Source organism: Mastigoproctus giganteus, chromosome 12 (assembly GCF_048544385.1).
Source record: "Mastigoproctus giganteus isolate SK-2022 chromosome 12, ASM4854438v1, whole genome shotgun sequence".
Taxonomy (NCBI): Eukaryota; Metazoa; Arthropoda; class Arachnida; order Uropygi; family Thelyphonidae; genus Mastigoproctus; species Mastigoproctus giganteus.
In genome coordinates, this window is record NC_143586.1 from 116,953,919 (window position 1) to 116,970,191 (window position 16,273).

Below are 16,273 nucleotides of genomic sequence, written 5' to 3' on the forward strand. Positions count from 1 at the left end.
GCAATATTTATTTACAAAAATTACCCTATTTACGTATCTAACAAGGGTTTAATAGAAAACACTTCGATTTTATCGAAATCTTTGAAATTAAAAAAGATATTCCACATGGTACCATATTCCCATAGTAAAGCAATGGGGTGATTTTTATTGAAAAAATTCATTTAATTTCCTTTATTTCTTTACAAAATCTTGCCCATTTACTTTATTCACGCAGATCTAGTGGGAAACACTTCACGTTTAACGAAATCCTGGAAACTAAAGAAGATATTCCACATGGTACCGTAGTCCCATAGTAAAGCAATGGGGTGATTTTTACTGAAAAATTCATTTAATTTCCTTTATTTCTTTACAAAATCTTGCCCATTTACTTTATTCACGCAGATCTAGTGGGAAACACTTCACGTTTAACGAAATCCTGGAAACTAAAGAAGATATTCCACATGGTACCGTAGTCCCATAGTAAAGCAATGGGGTGATTTTTCTGGAAAAAACGCATTTAATTTCGGGTGTTTCTTTAAAAAAAGGGGCTAGTTTAGTTCATTCTCGCAGGTATAGTCGTAAACACTTCGTTTTTATAGAAATCCATCATATGAAATCAGTGAATCGAGATGTCATTAGATTCCCATAGTAAAGCATAGGGAGGATTCCCATAGTAAAGCATATTGTTGACTTTTTCTTGAAAAAACTCACTTAATTTCCCTTATTTCTTTACGAAATCTTGCCCACTTACTTTATTCAGGAGGATCTACTGGGAAACACTTAATTTTTAACGAAATACGTGAAACTAAAAAAAAAAAAAGATATTCCACATGGTACCATACTCCCATAATAAAGCAATGGGGCGATTTTACTGGAAAAAACTCATTTAATTTCGGGTGTTTCTTTAAAAAAAGGGGCTAGTTTAGTTCATTCTCGCAGGAATAGTCGTAAACACTTCGTTTTTATAGAAATCTATCATATGAAATCAGTGAATCGACATGTCATTAGATTCCCCTAGTAAGGCATAGGGAGGATATCCATAGTAAAGCATAGGGTTGAATTGTTCTTGAAATAACTCACTTAATTTCCGTTATTTGTTTACGCAATCTTGCACACTTACTTTGTTCAGGCAGATCTACTGGGAAGCACTTCACTTTAAACCAAATCTTTGAAACTAAAAAAGATATTCCACATGGTACCATATTCCCATAGTAAAGCAAGGGGTGATTTTTGTGGAAAAAACTCATTTAATTTCGGGTGTTTCTTTAAAAAAAGGGGCTAGTTTAGTTCTTTCTCGCAGGTATTGTCGGAAACACTTCGTTTTTAGAGAAATCCTTCATATGAAATAAGTGAATCGACATGGCATTACATTCCCATAGCAAAGCATAGGGTTGAATTGTTTTTGAAAAAACTCACTTAATTTCTGTTATTTCTTTACGAAATCTTGCCCACTTACTTTATTCACGCAGAACTACTGGGAAACTCCTCATTTTTAACAAAATCCTTGAAATTAAAAAAGATATTCCATATGGTACCATATTCCCATAGTAAAGCAATGGGGTGATTTTTACGGAAAAAACTCATTTAATTTCGGGTGTTTCTTTTAAAAAAAGGGGCTAATTTAGTTCAGTGTCGCAGGTAGAGTCGGAAACACTTCGTTTTTATAGAAATCCGTCATATGAAATCAGTGAATCGACATGTCATTAGATTCCCATAGTAAAGCATAGGGAGGATTCACATAGTAAAGCATAGGGTTGAATTGTTCTTGAAAAAACTCACTTAATTTCCCATAATTCTTTACGAAATCTTGCCCACTTAGTTTATTCACGCAGAACTACTGGGAAACTCTTCATTTTTAACAAAATCCTTGAAATTAAAAAAGATATTCCACATGGTACCATATTCCCATAGTAAAGCAATGGGGTGATTTTTACGGAAAAAACTCATTTAATTTCGGGTGTTTCTTTTAAAAAAGGGGCTAGTTTAGTTCAGTGTCGCAGGTATAGTCGGAAACACTTCGTTTTTATAGAAATCCTTCATATGAAATCAGTGAATCGACATGTCATTAGATTCCCATAGTAAAGCATAGGGAGGATTCACATAGTAAAGCATAGGGTTGAATTGTTCTTGAAAAAACTCACTTAATTTCCGATAATTCTTTACGAAATCTTGCCCACTTAGTTTATTCACGCAGAAGTACTGGGAAACTCTTCATTTTTAACAAAATCCTTGAAATTAAAAAAGATATTCCACATGGTACCATTCTCCCATAGTAAAGCAATGGGGTGATTTTTGTGGAAAAAACTCATTTAATTTCTGGTGTTTCTTTAAAAAAAGGGGCTAGTTTAGTTCACTCTCGCAGGTATAGTCGGAAACACTTCGTTTTTACAGAAATCCTTCATATGAAATAAGTGAATCGACATGGAATTAGATTCCCATAGTAAAGCATAGGGAGGATTCCATAGGAATAATGGGAAATCAGTTTCTTATTTAAACTTAATTTCTGCTGAAAACTTGATGATAATATGTTAATATACCTATAAATAAGCTATATTAAACGTTCAATTCGTTTTTTGATTGAAATCCTTGAGTATAGTTTCAGATGAGATTAGTGTGAAAAATGGCAAAATCAAAGATTTTCGTTGTAAAATTCAGAAAATGCTACACTTTTTCTGAAGTCGTTCTGGTTCCCATAGGGAAGCACTACAGAAAATTCTTTTTTCAACAACTCACTTAATTTCCAATATTTCTTTACAGAAATTATCCTATTAACGTATCTAACAAGGATTTAATAGAAAACACTTCGTTTCTATCGAAATCTTTGAAATTAAAAAAGTTATTCCACATGGTACCATATTCCCATAGTAAAGATATGGGGTGATTTTTACGGAAAAAATTAATTTAATTTTCGTTATTTCTTTACAAAATCTTGCACACTTACTTTATTCACGCAGAACTACTGGGAAACACTTCATTTTTAACGAAATCCTTGAAATTAAAAAAGATATTCCACATGGTACCATATTCCCATAGTAAAGCAAAGGGGTGATTTTTACGGAAAAAACTCATTTAATTTCGGGTGTTTCTTTTAAAAAAGGGGCTAGTTTAGTTCAGTGTCGCAGGTATAGTCGGAAACACTTCGTTTTTATAGAAATCCTTCATATGAAATCAGTGAATCGACATGTGATTAGATTCCCATAGTAAAGCATAGGGAGGATTCCCATAGTAAAGCATAGGGTTGAATTGTTCTTGAAAAAACTCACTTCATTTCCGATATTTCTTTACGAAATCTTGCCCACTTACTCTATTCACGTAGATCTACTGGGGAACACTTCATTTTTAACGAAATCCTTGACATTTTTAACGAAATCCATAGTAAAGCAATGGGGTGATTTTTGTGGAAAAAACTCATTTAATTTCGGGTGTTTCTTTAAAAAAGGGGCTAGTTTAGTTCATTCTCGCAGGTATAGTGGTAAACTCTTCGTTTTTATAGAAATCCGTCATATGAAATCAGTGAATCGACATGTCATTAAAATCCCATAGTAAAGCATACTGATTATTCCCATAGTAAAGCATAGGGTTAAATTGTTCTTGAAAAAACTCACTTCATTTCCGATATTTCTTTACGAAATCTTGCCCACTTACTTTATTCACGTAGATCTACTGGGAAACACTTCATTTTTAACGAAATCCTTGAAACTAAAAAGAATATTCCACATGGTACCATACTCCCATAGTAAAGCAATGGGGTGATTTTTGTGGAAAAAACTCATTTAATTTCTGGTGTTTCTTTAAAAAAAGGGGCTAGTTTAGTTCATTCTCGCAGGTTTAGTCGGAAACACTTCGTTTTTACAGAAATCCTTCATATGAAATAAGTGAATCGACATGGAATTAGATTTCCATAGTAAAGCATAGGGAGGATTCCATAGGAATAATGGGAAATCAGTTGCTTATTTAAACTTAATTTCTGCTGAAAACTTGATGATAATATGTTAATATACCTATAAATAAGCTATATTAAACGTTCAATTCGTTTTTTGATTGAAATCCTTGAGTATAGTTTCAGATGAGATTAGTGTGAAAAATGGCAAAATCAAAGATTTTCGTTGTAAAATGCAGAAAATGCTACACTTTTTCTGAAGTCGTTCTGGTTCCCATAGGGAAGCATTACAGAAAATTCTTTGTTCAACAACTCACTTAATTTCCAATATTTCTTTACAGAAATTACCCTATTAACGTACCTAACAAGGATTTAATAGAAAACACTTTGTTTTTATCGAAATCTTTGAAATTAAAAAAGTTATTCCACATGGTACCATATTCCCATAGTAAAGCAATGGGGTGATTTTTACGGAAAAAACTCATTTAAATTCGGGTGTTTCTTTTAAAAAAGGGGCTAGTTTAGTTCAGTGTCGCAGGTATAGTCGGAAACACTTCGTTTTTATAGAAATCCTTCATATGAAATCAGTGAATCGACATGTCATTAGATTCCCATAGTAAAGCATAGGGTGATTCCCATAGTAAAGCATAGGGTAAATTGTTCTTGAAAAAACTCACTAAATTTCTGATATTTCTTTACGAAACCTTGCCCACTTACTTTATACACGTAGATCTACTGGGGAACACTTCATTTTTTACGAAATCCTTGAAACTAAAAAGAATATTCCACATGGTACCATACTCCCATAGTAAAGCAATGGGGTGATTTTTGTGGAAAAAACTCATTTAATTTCGGGTGTTTCTTTAAAAAAAGGGGCTAGTTTAGTTCATTCTCGCAGGTATAGTCGTAAACACTTCGTTTTTATAGAAATCCGTCATATGAAATCAGTGAATCGACATGTCATTAGAATCCCATAGTAAAGCATAGGGAGGATTGCCATAGTAAAGCATAGGGTTAAATTGTTCTTGAAAAAACTCACTTAATTTCCGATATTTCTTTACGAAATCTTGCCCACTTACTTTATTAACGTAGATCTACTGGGAAACACTTCATTTTTAACGAAATCCTTGAAACTAAAAAGAATATTCCACATGGTACCATACTCCCATAGTAAAGCAATGGGGTGATTTTTGTGGAAAAAACTCATTTAATTTCTGGTGTTTCTTTAAAAAAAGGGGCCAGTTTAGTTCATTCTCGCAGGTTTAGTCGGAAACACTTCGTTTTTACAGAAATCCTTCATATGAAATAAGTGAATCGACATGGAATTAGATTCCCATAGTAAAGCATAGGGAGGATTCCATAGGAATAATGGGAAATCAGTTGCTTATTTAAACTTAATTTCTGCTGAAAACTTGATGATAATATGTTAATATACCTATAAATAAGCTATATTAAACGTTCAATTCGTTTTTTGATTGAAATCCTTGAGTATAGTTTCAGATGAGATTAGTGTGAAAAATGGCAAAATCAAAGATTTTCGTTGTAAAATGCAGAAAATGCTACACTTTTTCTGAAGTCGTTCTGGTTCCCATAGGGAAGCATTACAGAAAATTCTTTTTTCAACAACTCACTTAATTTCCAATATTTCTTTACAGAAATTACCCTATTAACGTATCTAACAAGGATTTAATAGAAAACACTTTGTTTTTATCGAAATCTTTGAAATTAAAAAAGTTATTCCACATGGTACCATATTCCCATAGTAAAGCAATGGGGTGATTTTTACGGAAAAAACTCATTTAATTTCGGGTGTTTCTTTTAAAAAAGGGGCTAGTTTAGTTCAGTGTCGCAGGTATAGTCGGAAACACTTCGTTTTTATAGAAATCCTTCATATGAAATCAGTGAATCGACATGTCATTAGATTCCCATAGTAAAGCATAGGGAGGATTCCCATAGTAAAGCATAGGGAGGATTCCCATAGTAAAGCATAGGGTTGAATTGTTCTTGAAAAAACTAACTTAATTTCCGATATTTCTTTACGAAACCTTGCCCACTTACTTTATTCACGTAGATCTACTGGGGAACACTTCATTTTTTACGAAATCCTTGAAACTAAAAAGAATATTCCACATGGTACCATACTCCCATAGTAAAGCAATGGGGTGATTTTTGTGGAAAAAACTCATTTAATTTCGGGTGTTTCTTTAAAAAAAGGGGCTAGTTTAGTTCATTCTCGCAGGTATAGTCGTAAACACTTCGTTTTTATAGAAATCCGTCATATGAAATCAGTGAATCGACATGTCATTAGAATCCCATAGTAAAGCATAGGGAGGATTCCCATAGTAAAGCATAGGGTTAAATTGTTCTTGAAAAAACTCACTTAATTTCCGATATTTCTTTACGAAATCTTGCCCACTTACTTTATTCACGTAGATCTACTGGGAAACACTTCATTTTTAACGAAATCCTTGAAACTAAAAAGAATATTCCACATGGTACCATACTCCCATAGTAAAGCAATGGGGTGATTTTTGTGGAAAAAACTCATTTAATTTCTGGTGTTTCTTTAAAAAAAGGGGCTAGTTTAGTTCATTCTCGCAGGTTTAGTCGGAAACACTTCGTTTTTACAGAAATCCTTCATATGAAATAAGTGAATCGACATTGGAATTAGATTCTCATAGTAAAGCATAGGGAGGATTCCATAGGAATAATGGGAAATCAGTTGCTTATTTAAACTTAATTTCTGCTGAAAACTTGATGATAATATGTTAATATACCTATAAATAAGCTATATTAAACGTTCAATTCGTTTTTTGATTGAAATCCTTGAGTATAGTTTCAGATGAGATTAGTGTGAAAAATGGCAAAATCAAAGATTTTCGTTGTAAAATGCAGAAAATGCTACACTTTTTCTGAAGTCGTTCTGGTTCCCATAGGGAAGCATTACAGAAAATTCTTTTTTCAACAACTCACTTAATTTCCAATATTTATTTACAGAAATTACCCTATTAACGTACCTAACAAGGATTTAATAGAAAACACTTTGTTTTTATCGAAATCTTTGAAATTAAAAAAGTTATTCCACATGGTACCATATTCCCATAGTAAAGCAATGGGGTGATTTTTACGGAAAAAACTCATTTAATTTCGGGTGTTTCTTTTAAAAAAGGGGCTAGTTTAGTTCAGTGTCGCAGGTATAGTCGGAAACACTTCGTTTTTATAGAAATCCTTCATATGAAATCAGTGAATCGACATGTCATTAGATTACCATAGTAAAGCATAGGGAGGATTCCCATAGTAAAGCATAGGGTTGAATTGTTCTTGAAAAAACTCACTTAATTTCCGATATTTCTTTACGAAACCTTGCCCACTTACTTTATTCACGTAGATCTACTGGGGAACACTTCATTTTTTACGAAATCCTTGAAACTAAAAAGAATATTCCACATGGTACCATACTCCCATAGTAAAGCAATGGGGTGATTTTTGTGGAAAAAACTCATTTAATTTCGGGTGTTTCTTTAAAAAAAGGGGCTAGTTTAGTTCATTCTAGCAGGTATAGTCGTAAACACTTCGTTTTTATAGAAATCCGTCATATGAAATCAGTGAATCGACATGTCATTAGATTCCCATAGTAAAGCATAGGGAGGATTCCCATAGTAAAGCATAGGGTTAAATTGTTCTTGAAAAAACTCACTTAATTTCCGATATTTCTTTACGAAATCTTGCCCACTTACTTTATTCACGTAGATCTACTGGGAAACACTTCATTTTTAACGAAATCCTTGAAACTAAAAAGAATATTCCACATGGTACCATACTCCCATAGTAAAGCAATGGGGTGATTTTTGTGGAAAAAACTCATTTAATTTCTGGTGTTTCTTTAAAAAAAGGGGCTAGTTTAGTTCATTCTCGCAGGTTTAGTCGGAAACACTTCGTTTTTACAGAAATCCTTCATATGAAATAAGTGAATCGACATGGAATTAGATTCCCCTAGTAAAGCATAGGGAGGATTCCATAGGAATAATGGGAAATCAGTTGCTTATTTAAACTTAATTTCTGCTGAAAACTTGATGATAATATGTTAATATACCTATAAATAAGCTATATTAAACGTTCAATTCGTTTTTTGATTAAAATCCTTGAGTATAGTTTCAGATGAGATTAGTGTGAAAAATGGCAAAATCAAAGATTTTCGTTGTAAAATGCAGAAAATGCTACACTTTTTCTGAAGTCGTTCTGGTTCCCATAGGGAAGCATTACAGAAAATTCTTTTTTCAACAACTCACTTAATTTCCAATATTTCTTTACAGAAATTACCCTATGAACGTATCTAACAAGGATTTAATAGAAAACACTTTGTTTTTATCGAAATCTTTGAAATTAAAAAAGTTATTCAACATGGTACCATATTCCCATAGTAAAGCAATGGGGTGATTTTTACGGAAAAAACTCATTTAATTTCGGGTGTTTCTTTTAAAAAAGGGGCTAGTTTAGTTCAGTGTCGCAGGTATAGTCGGAAACACTTCGTTTTTATAGAAATCCTTCATATGAAATCAGTGAATCGACATGTCATTAGATTACCATAGTAAAGCATAGGGAGGATTCCCATAGTAAAGCATAGGGTTGAATTGTTCTTGAATAAACTCACTTAATTTCCGATATTTCTTTACGAAACCTTGCCCACTTACTTTATTCACGTAGATCTACTGGGGAACACTTCATTTTTTAGGAAATCCTTGAAACTAAAAAGAATATTCCACATGGTACCATACTCCCATAGTAAAGCAATGGGGTGATTTTTGTGGAAAAAACTCATTTAATTTCGGGTGTTTCTTCAAAAAAAGGGGCTAGTTTAGTTCATTCTCGCAGGCATAGTCGTAAACACTTCGTTTTTATAGAAATCCGTCATATGAAATCAGTGAATCGACATATCATTAGAATCCCATAGTAAAGCATAGGGAGGATTCCCATAGTAAAGCATAGGGTTAAATTGTTCTTGAAAAAACTCACTTAATTTCCGATATTTCTTTACGAAATCTTGCCCACTTACTTTATTCACGTAGATCTACTGGGAAACACTTCATTTTTAACGAAATCCTTGAAACTAAAAAGAATATTCCACATGGTACCATACTCCCATAGTAAAGCAATGGGGTGATTTTTGTGGAAAAAACACATTTAATTTCTGGTGTTTCTTTAAAAAAAGGGGCTAGTTTAGTTCATTCTCGCAGGTTTAGTCGGAAACACTTCGTTTTTACAGAAATCCTTCATATGAAATAAGTGAATCGACATGGAATTAGATTCCCATAGTAAAGCATAGGGAGGATTCCATAGGAATAATGGGAAATCAGTTGCTTATTTAAACTTAATTTCTGCTGAAAACTTGACGATAATATGTTAATATACCTATAAATAAGCTATATTAAACGTTCAATTCGTTTTTTGATTGAAATCCTTGAGTATAGTTTCAGATGAGATTAGTGTGAAAAATGGCAAAATCAAAGATTTTCGTTGTAAAATGCAGAAAATGCTACACTTTTTCTGAAGTCGTTCTGGTTCCCATAGGGAAGCATTACAGAAAATTCTTTTTTCAACAACTCACTTAATTTCCAATATTTCTTTACAGAAATTACCCTATTAACGTATCTAACAAGGATTTAATAGAAAACACTTTGTTTTTATCGAAATCTTTGAAATTAAAAAAGTTATTCCACATGGTACCATATTCCCATAGTAAAGCAATGGGGTGATTTTTACGGAAAAAACTCATTTAATTTCGGGTGTTTCTTTTAAAAAAGGGGCTAGTTTAGTTCAGTGTCGCAGGTATAGTCGGAAACACTTCGTTTTTATAGAAATCCTTCATATGAAATCAGTGAATCGACATGTCATTAGATTCCCATAGTAAAGCATAGGGAGGATTCCCATAGTAAAGCATAGGGAGGATTCCCATAGTAAAGCATAGGGTTGAATTGTTCTTGAAAAAACTAACTTAATTTCCGATATTTCTTTACGAAACCTTGCCCACTTACTTTATTCACGTAGATCTACTGGGGAACACTTCATTTTTTACGAAATCCTTGAAACTAAAAAGAATATTCCACATGGTACCATACTCCCATAGTAAAGCAATGGGGTGATTTTTGTGGAAAAAACTCATTTAATTTCGGGTGTTTCTTTAAAAAAAGGGGCTAGTTTAGTTCATTCTCGCAGGTATAGTCGTAAACACTTCGTTTTTATAGAAATCCGTCATATGAAATCAGTGAATCGACATGTCATTAGAATCCCATAGTAAAGCATAGGGAGGATTCCCATAGTAAAGCATAGGGTTAAATTGTTCTTGAAAAAACTCACTTAATTTCCGATATTTCTTTACGAAATCTTGCCCACTTACTTTATTCACGTAGATCTACTGGGAAACACTTCATTTTTAACGAAATCCTTGAAACTAAAAAGAATATTCCACATGGTACCATACTCCCATAGTAAAGCAATGGGGTGATTTTTGTGGAAAAAACTCATTTAATTTCTGGTGTTTCTTTAAAAAAAGGGGCTAGTTTAGTTCATTCTCGCAGGTTTAGTCGGAAACACTTCGTTTTTACAGAAATCCTTCATATGAAATAAGTGAATCGGCATTGGAATTAGATTCTCATAGTAAAGCATAGGGAGGATTCCATAGGAATAATGGGAAATCAGTTGCTTATTTAAACTTAATTTCTGCTGAAAACTTGATGATAATATGTTAATATACCTATAAATAAGCTATATTAAACGTTCAATTCGTTTTTTGATTGAAATCCTTGAGTATAGTTTCAGATGAGATTAGTGTGAAAAATGGCAAAATCAAAGATTTTCGTTGTAAAATGCAGAAAATGCTACACTTTTTCTGAAGTCGTTCTGGTTCCCATAGGGAAGCATTACAGAAAATTCTTTTTTCAACAACTCACTTATTTCCAATATTTCTTTACAGAAATTACCCTATTAACGTATCTAACAAGGATTTAATAGAAAACACTTTGTTTTTATCGAAATCTTTGAAATTAAAAAAGTTATTCCACATGGTACCATATTCCCATAGTAAAGCAATGGGGTGATTTTTACGGAAAAAACACATTTAATTTCGGGTGTTTCTTTTAAAAAAGGGGCCAGTTTAGTTCAGTGTCGCAGGTATAGTCGGAAACACTTCGTTTTTATAGAAATCCTTCATATGAAATCAGTGAATCGACATGTCATTAGATTCCCATAGTAAAGCATAGGGAGGATTCCCATAGTAAAGCATAGGGTTGAATTGTTCTTGAAAAAACTCACTTAATTTCCGATATTTCTTTACGAAACCTTGCCCACTTACTTTATTCACGTAGATCTACTGGGGAACACTTCATTTTTTACGAAATCCTTGAAACTAAAAAGAATATTCCACATGGTACCATACTCCCATTGTAAAGCAATGGGGTGATTTTTGTGGAAAAAACTCATTTAATTTCGGGTGTTTCTTTAAAAAAAGGGGCTAGTTTAGTTCATTCTCGCAGGTATAGTCGTAAACACTTCGTTTTTATAGAAATCCGTCATATGAAGTCAGTGAATCGACATGTCATTAGAATCCCATAGTAAAGCATAGGGGGGATTCCCATAGTAAAGCATAGGGTTAAATTGTTCTTGAAAAAACTCACTTAATTTCCGATATTTCTTTACGAAATCTTGCCCACTTACTTTATTCACGTAGATCTACTGGGAAACACTTCATTTTTAACGAAATCCTTGAAACTAAAAAGAATATTCCACATGGTACCATACTCCCATAGTAAAGCAATGGGGTGATTTTTGTGGAAAAAACTCATTTAATTTCTGGTGTTTCTTTAAAAAAAGGGGCTAGTTTAGTTCATTCTCGCAGGTTTAGTCGGAAACACTTCGTTTTTACAGAAATCCTTCATATGAAATAAGTGAATCGACATGGAATTAGATTCCCATAGTAAAGCATAGGGAGGATTCCATAGGAATAATGGGAAATCAGTTGCTTATTTAAACTTAATTTCTGCTGAAAATTTGATGATAATATGTTAATATACCTATAAATAAGCTATATTAAACGTTCAATTCGTTTTTTGATTGAAATCCTTGAGTATAGTTTCAGATGAGATTAGTGTGAAAAATGGCAAAATCAAAGATTTTCGTTGTAAAATGCAGAAAATGCTACACTTTTTCAGAAGTCGTTCTGGTTCCCATAGGGAAGCATTACAGAAAATTCTTTTTTCAACAACTCACTTAATTTCCAATATTTATTTACAGAAATTACCCTATTAACGTATCTAACAAGGATTTAATAGAAAACACTTTGTTTTTATTGAAATCTTTGAAATTAAAAAAGTTATTCCACATGGTACCATATTCCCATAGTAAAGCAATGGGGTGATTTTTACGGAAAAAACTCATTTAATTTCGGGTGTTTCTTTTAAAAAAGGGGCTAGTTTAGTTCAGTGTCGCAGGTATAGTCGGAAACACTTCGTTTTTATAGAAATCCTTCATATGAAATCAGTGAATCGACATGTCATTAGATTACCATAGTAAAACATAGGGAGGATTCCCATAGTAAAGCATAGGGTTGAATTGTTCTTGAATAAACTCACTTAATCTCCGATATTTCTTTACGAAACCTTGCCCACTTACTTTATTCACGTAGATCTACTGGGCAACACTTCATTTTTTACGAAATCCTTGAAACTAAAAAGAATATTCCACATGGTACCATACTCCCATAGTAAAGCAATGGGGTGATTTTTGTGGAAAAAACTCATTTAATTTCGGGTGTTTCTTTAAAAAAAGGGGCTAGTTTAGTTCATTCTCGCAGGCATAGTCGTAAACACTTCGTTTTTATAGAAATCCGTCATATGAAATCAGTGAATCGACATGTCATTAGAATCCCATAGTAAAGCATAGGGAGGATTCCCATAGTAAAGCATAAGGTTAAATTGTTCTTGAAAAAACTCACTTAATTTCCGATATTTCTTTACGAAATCTTGCCCACTTACTTTATTCACGTAGATCTACTGGGAAACACTTCATTTTTAACGAAATCCTTGAAACTAAAAAGAATATTCCACATGGTACCATACTCCCATAGTAAAGCAATGGGGTGATTTTTGTGGAAAAAACACATTTAATTTCTGGTGTTTCTTTAAAAAAAGGGGCTAGTTTAGTTCATTCTCGCAGGTTTAGTCGGAAGCACTTCGTTTTTACAGAAATCCTTCATATGAAATAAGTGAATCGACATGGAATTAGATTCCCATAGTAAAGCACAGGGAGGATTCCATAGGAATAATGGGAAATCAGTTGCTTATTTAAACTTAATTTCTGCTGAAAACTTGATGTTAATATGTTAATATACCTATAAATAAGCTATATTAAACGTTCAATTCGTTTTTTGATTGAAATCCTTGAGTATAGTTTCAGATGAGATTAGTGTGAAAAATGGCAAAATCAAAGATTTTCGTTGTAAAATGCAGAAAATGCTACACTTTTTCTGAAGTCGTTCTGGTTCCCATAGGGAAGCATTACAGAAAATTCTTTTTTCAACAACTCACTTAATTTCCAATATTTATTTACAGAAATTACCCTATTAACGTACCTAACAAGGATTTAATAGAAAACACTTTGTTTTTATCGAAATCTTTGAAATTAAAAAAGTTATTCCACATGGTACCATATTCCCATAGTAAAGCAATGGGGTGATTTTTACGGAAAAAACTCATTTAATTTCGGGTGTTTCTTTTAAAAAAGGGGCTAGTTTAGTTCAGTGTCGCAGGTATAGTCGGAAACACTTCGTTTTTATAGAAATCCTTCATATGAAATCAGTGAATCGACATGTCATTAGATTACCATAGTAAAGCATAGGGAGGATTCCCATAGTAAAGCATAGGGTTGAATTGTTCTTGAAAAAACTCACTTAATTTCCGATATTTCTTTACGAAACCTTGCCCACTTACTTTATTCACGTAGATCTACTGGGGAACACTTCATTTTTTACGAAATCCTTGAAACTAAAAAGAATATTCCACATGGTACCATACTCCCATAGTAAAGCAATGGGGTGATTTTTGTGGAAAAAACTCATTTAATTTCGGGTGTTTCTTTAAAAAAAGGGGCTAGTTTAGTTCATTCTAGCAGGTATAGTCGTAAACACTTCGTTTTTATAGAAATCCGTCATATGAAATCAGTGAATCGACATGTCATTAGAATCCCATAGTAAAGCATAGGGAGGATTCCCATAGTAAAGCATAGGGTTAAATTGTTCTTGAAAAAACTCACTTAATTTCCGATATTTCTTTACGAAATCTTGCCCACTTACTTTATTCACGTAGATCTACTGGGAAACACTTCATTTTTAACGAAATCCTTGAAACTAAAAAGAATATTCCACATGGTACCATACTCCCATAGTAAAGCAATGGGGTGATTTTTGTGGAAAAAACTCATTTAATTTCTGGTGTTTCTTTAAAAAAAGGGGCTAGTTTAGTTCATTCTCGCAGGTTTAGTCGGAAACACTTCGTTTTTACAGAAATCCTTCATATGAAATAAGTGAATCGACATGGAATTAGATTCCCCTAGTAAAGCATAGGGAGGATTCCATAGGAATAATGGGAAATCAGTTGCTTATTTAAACTTAATTTCTGCTGAAAACTTGATGATAATATGTTAATATACCTATAAATAAGCTATATTAAACGTTCAATTCGTTTTTTGATTAAAATCCTTGAGTATAGTTTCAGATGAGATTAGTGTGAAAAATGGCAAAATCAAAGATTTTCGTTGTAAAATGCAGAAAATGCTACACTTTTTCTGAAGTCGTTCTGGTTCCCATAGGGAAGCATTACAGAAAATTCTTTTTTCAACAACTCACTTAATTTCCAATATTTCTTTACAGAAATTACCCTATGAACGTATCTAACAAGGATTTAATAGAAAACACTTTGTTTTTATCGAAATCTTTGAAATTAAAAAAGTTATTCAACATGGTACCATATTCCCATAGTAAAGCAATGGGGTGATTTTTACGGAAAAAACTCATTTAATTTCGGGTGTTTCTTTTAAAAAAGGGGCTAGTTTAGTTCATTCTCGCAGGCATAGTCGTAAACACTTCGTTTTTATAGAAATCCGTCATATGAAATCAGTGAATCGACATATCATTAGAATCCCATAGTAAAGCATAGGGAGGATTCCCATAGTAAAGCATAGGGTTAAATTGTTCTTGAAAAAACTCACTTAATTTCCGATATTTCTTTACGAAATCTTGCCCACTTACTTTATTCACGTAGATCTACTGGGAAACACTTCATTTTTAACGAAATCCTTGAAACTAAAAAGAATATTCCACATGGTACCATACTCCCATAGTAAAGCAATGGGGTGATTTTTGTGGAAAAAACACATTTAATTTCTGGTGTTTCTTTAAAAAAAGGGGCTAGTTTAGTTCATTCTCGCAGGTTTAGTCGGAAACACTTCGTTTTTACAGAAATCCTTCATATGAAATAAGTGAATCGACATGGAATTAGATTCCCATAGTAAAGCATAGGGAGGATTCCATAGGAATAATGGGAAATCAGTTGCTTATTTAAACTTAATTTCTGCTGAAAACTTGACGATAATATGTTAATATACCTATAAATAAGCTATATTAAACGTTCAATTCGTTTTTTGATTGAAATCCTTGAGTATAGTTTCAGATGAGATTAGTGTGAAAAATGGCAAAATCAAAGATTTTCGTTGTAAAATGCAGAAAATGCTACACTTTTTCTGAAGTCGTTCTGGTTCCCATAGGGAAGCATTACAGAAAATTCTTTTTTCAACAACTCACTTAATTTCCAATATTTCTTTACAGAAATTACCCTATTAACGTATCTAACAAGGATTTAATAGAAAACACTTTGTTTTTATCGAAATCTTTGAAATTAAAAAAGTTATTCCACATGGTACCATATTCCCATAGTAAAGCAATGGGGTGATTTTTACGGAAAAAACTCATTTAATTTCGGGTGTTTCTTTTAAAAAAGGGGCTAGTTTAGTTCAGTGTCGCAGGTATAGTCGGAAACACTTCGTTTTTATAGAAATCCTTCATATGAAATCAGTGAATCGACATGTCATTAGATTCCCATAGTAAAGCATAGGGAGGATTCCCATAGTAAAGCATAGGGAGGATTCCCATAGTAAAGCATAGGGAGGATTCCCATAGTAAAGCATAGGGTTGAATTGTTCTTGAAAAAACTAACTTAATTTCCGATATTTCTTTACGAAACCTTGCCCACTTACTTTATTCACGTAGATCTACTGGGGAACACTTCATTTTTTACGAAATCCTTGAAACTAAAAAGAATATTCCACATGGTACCATACTCCCATAGTAAAGCAATGGGGTGATTTTTG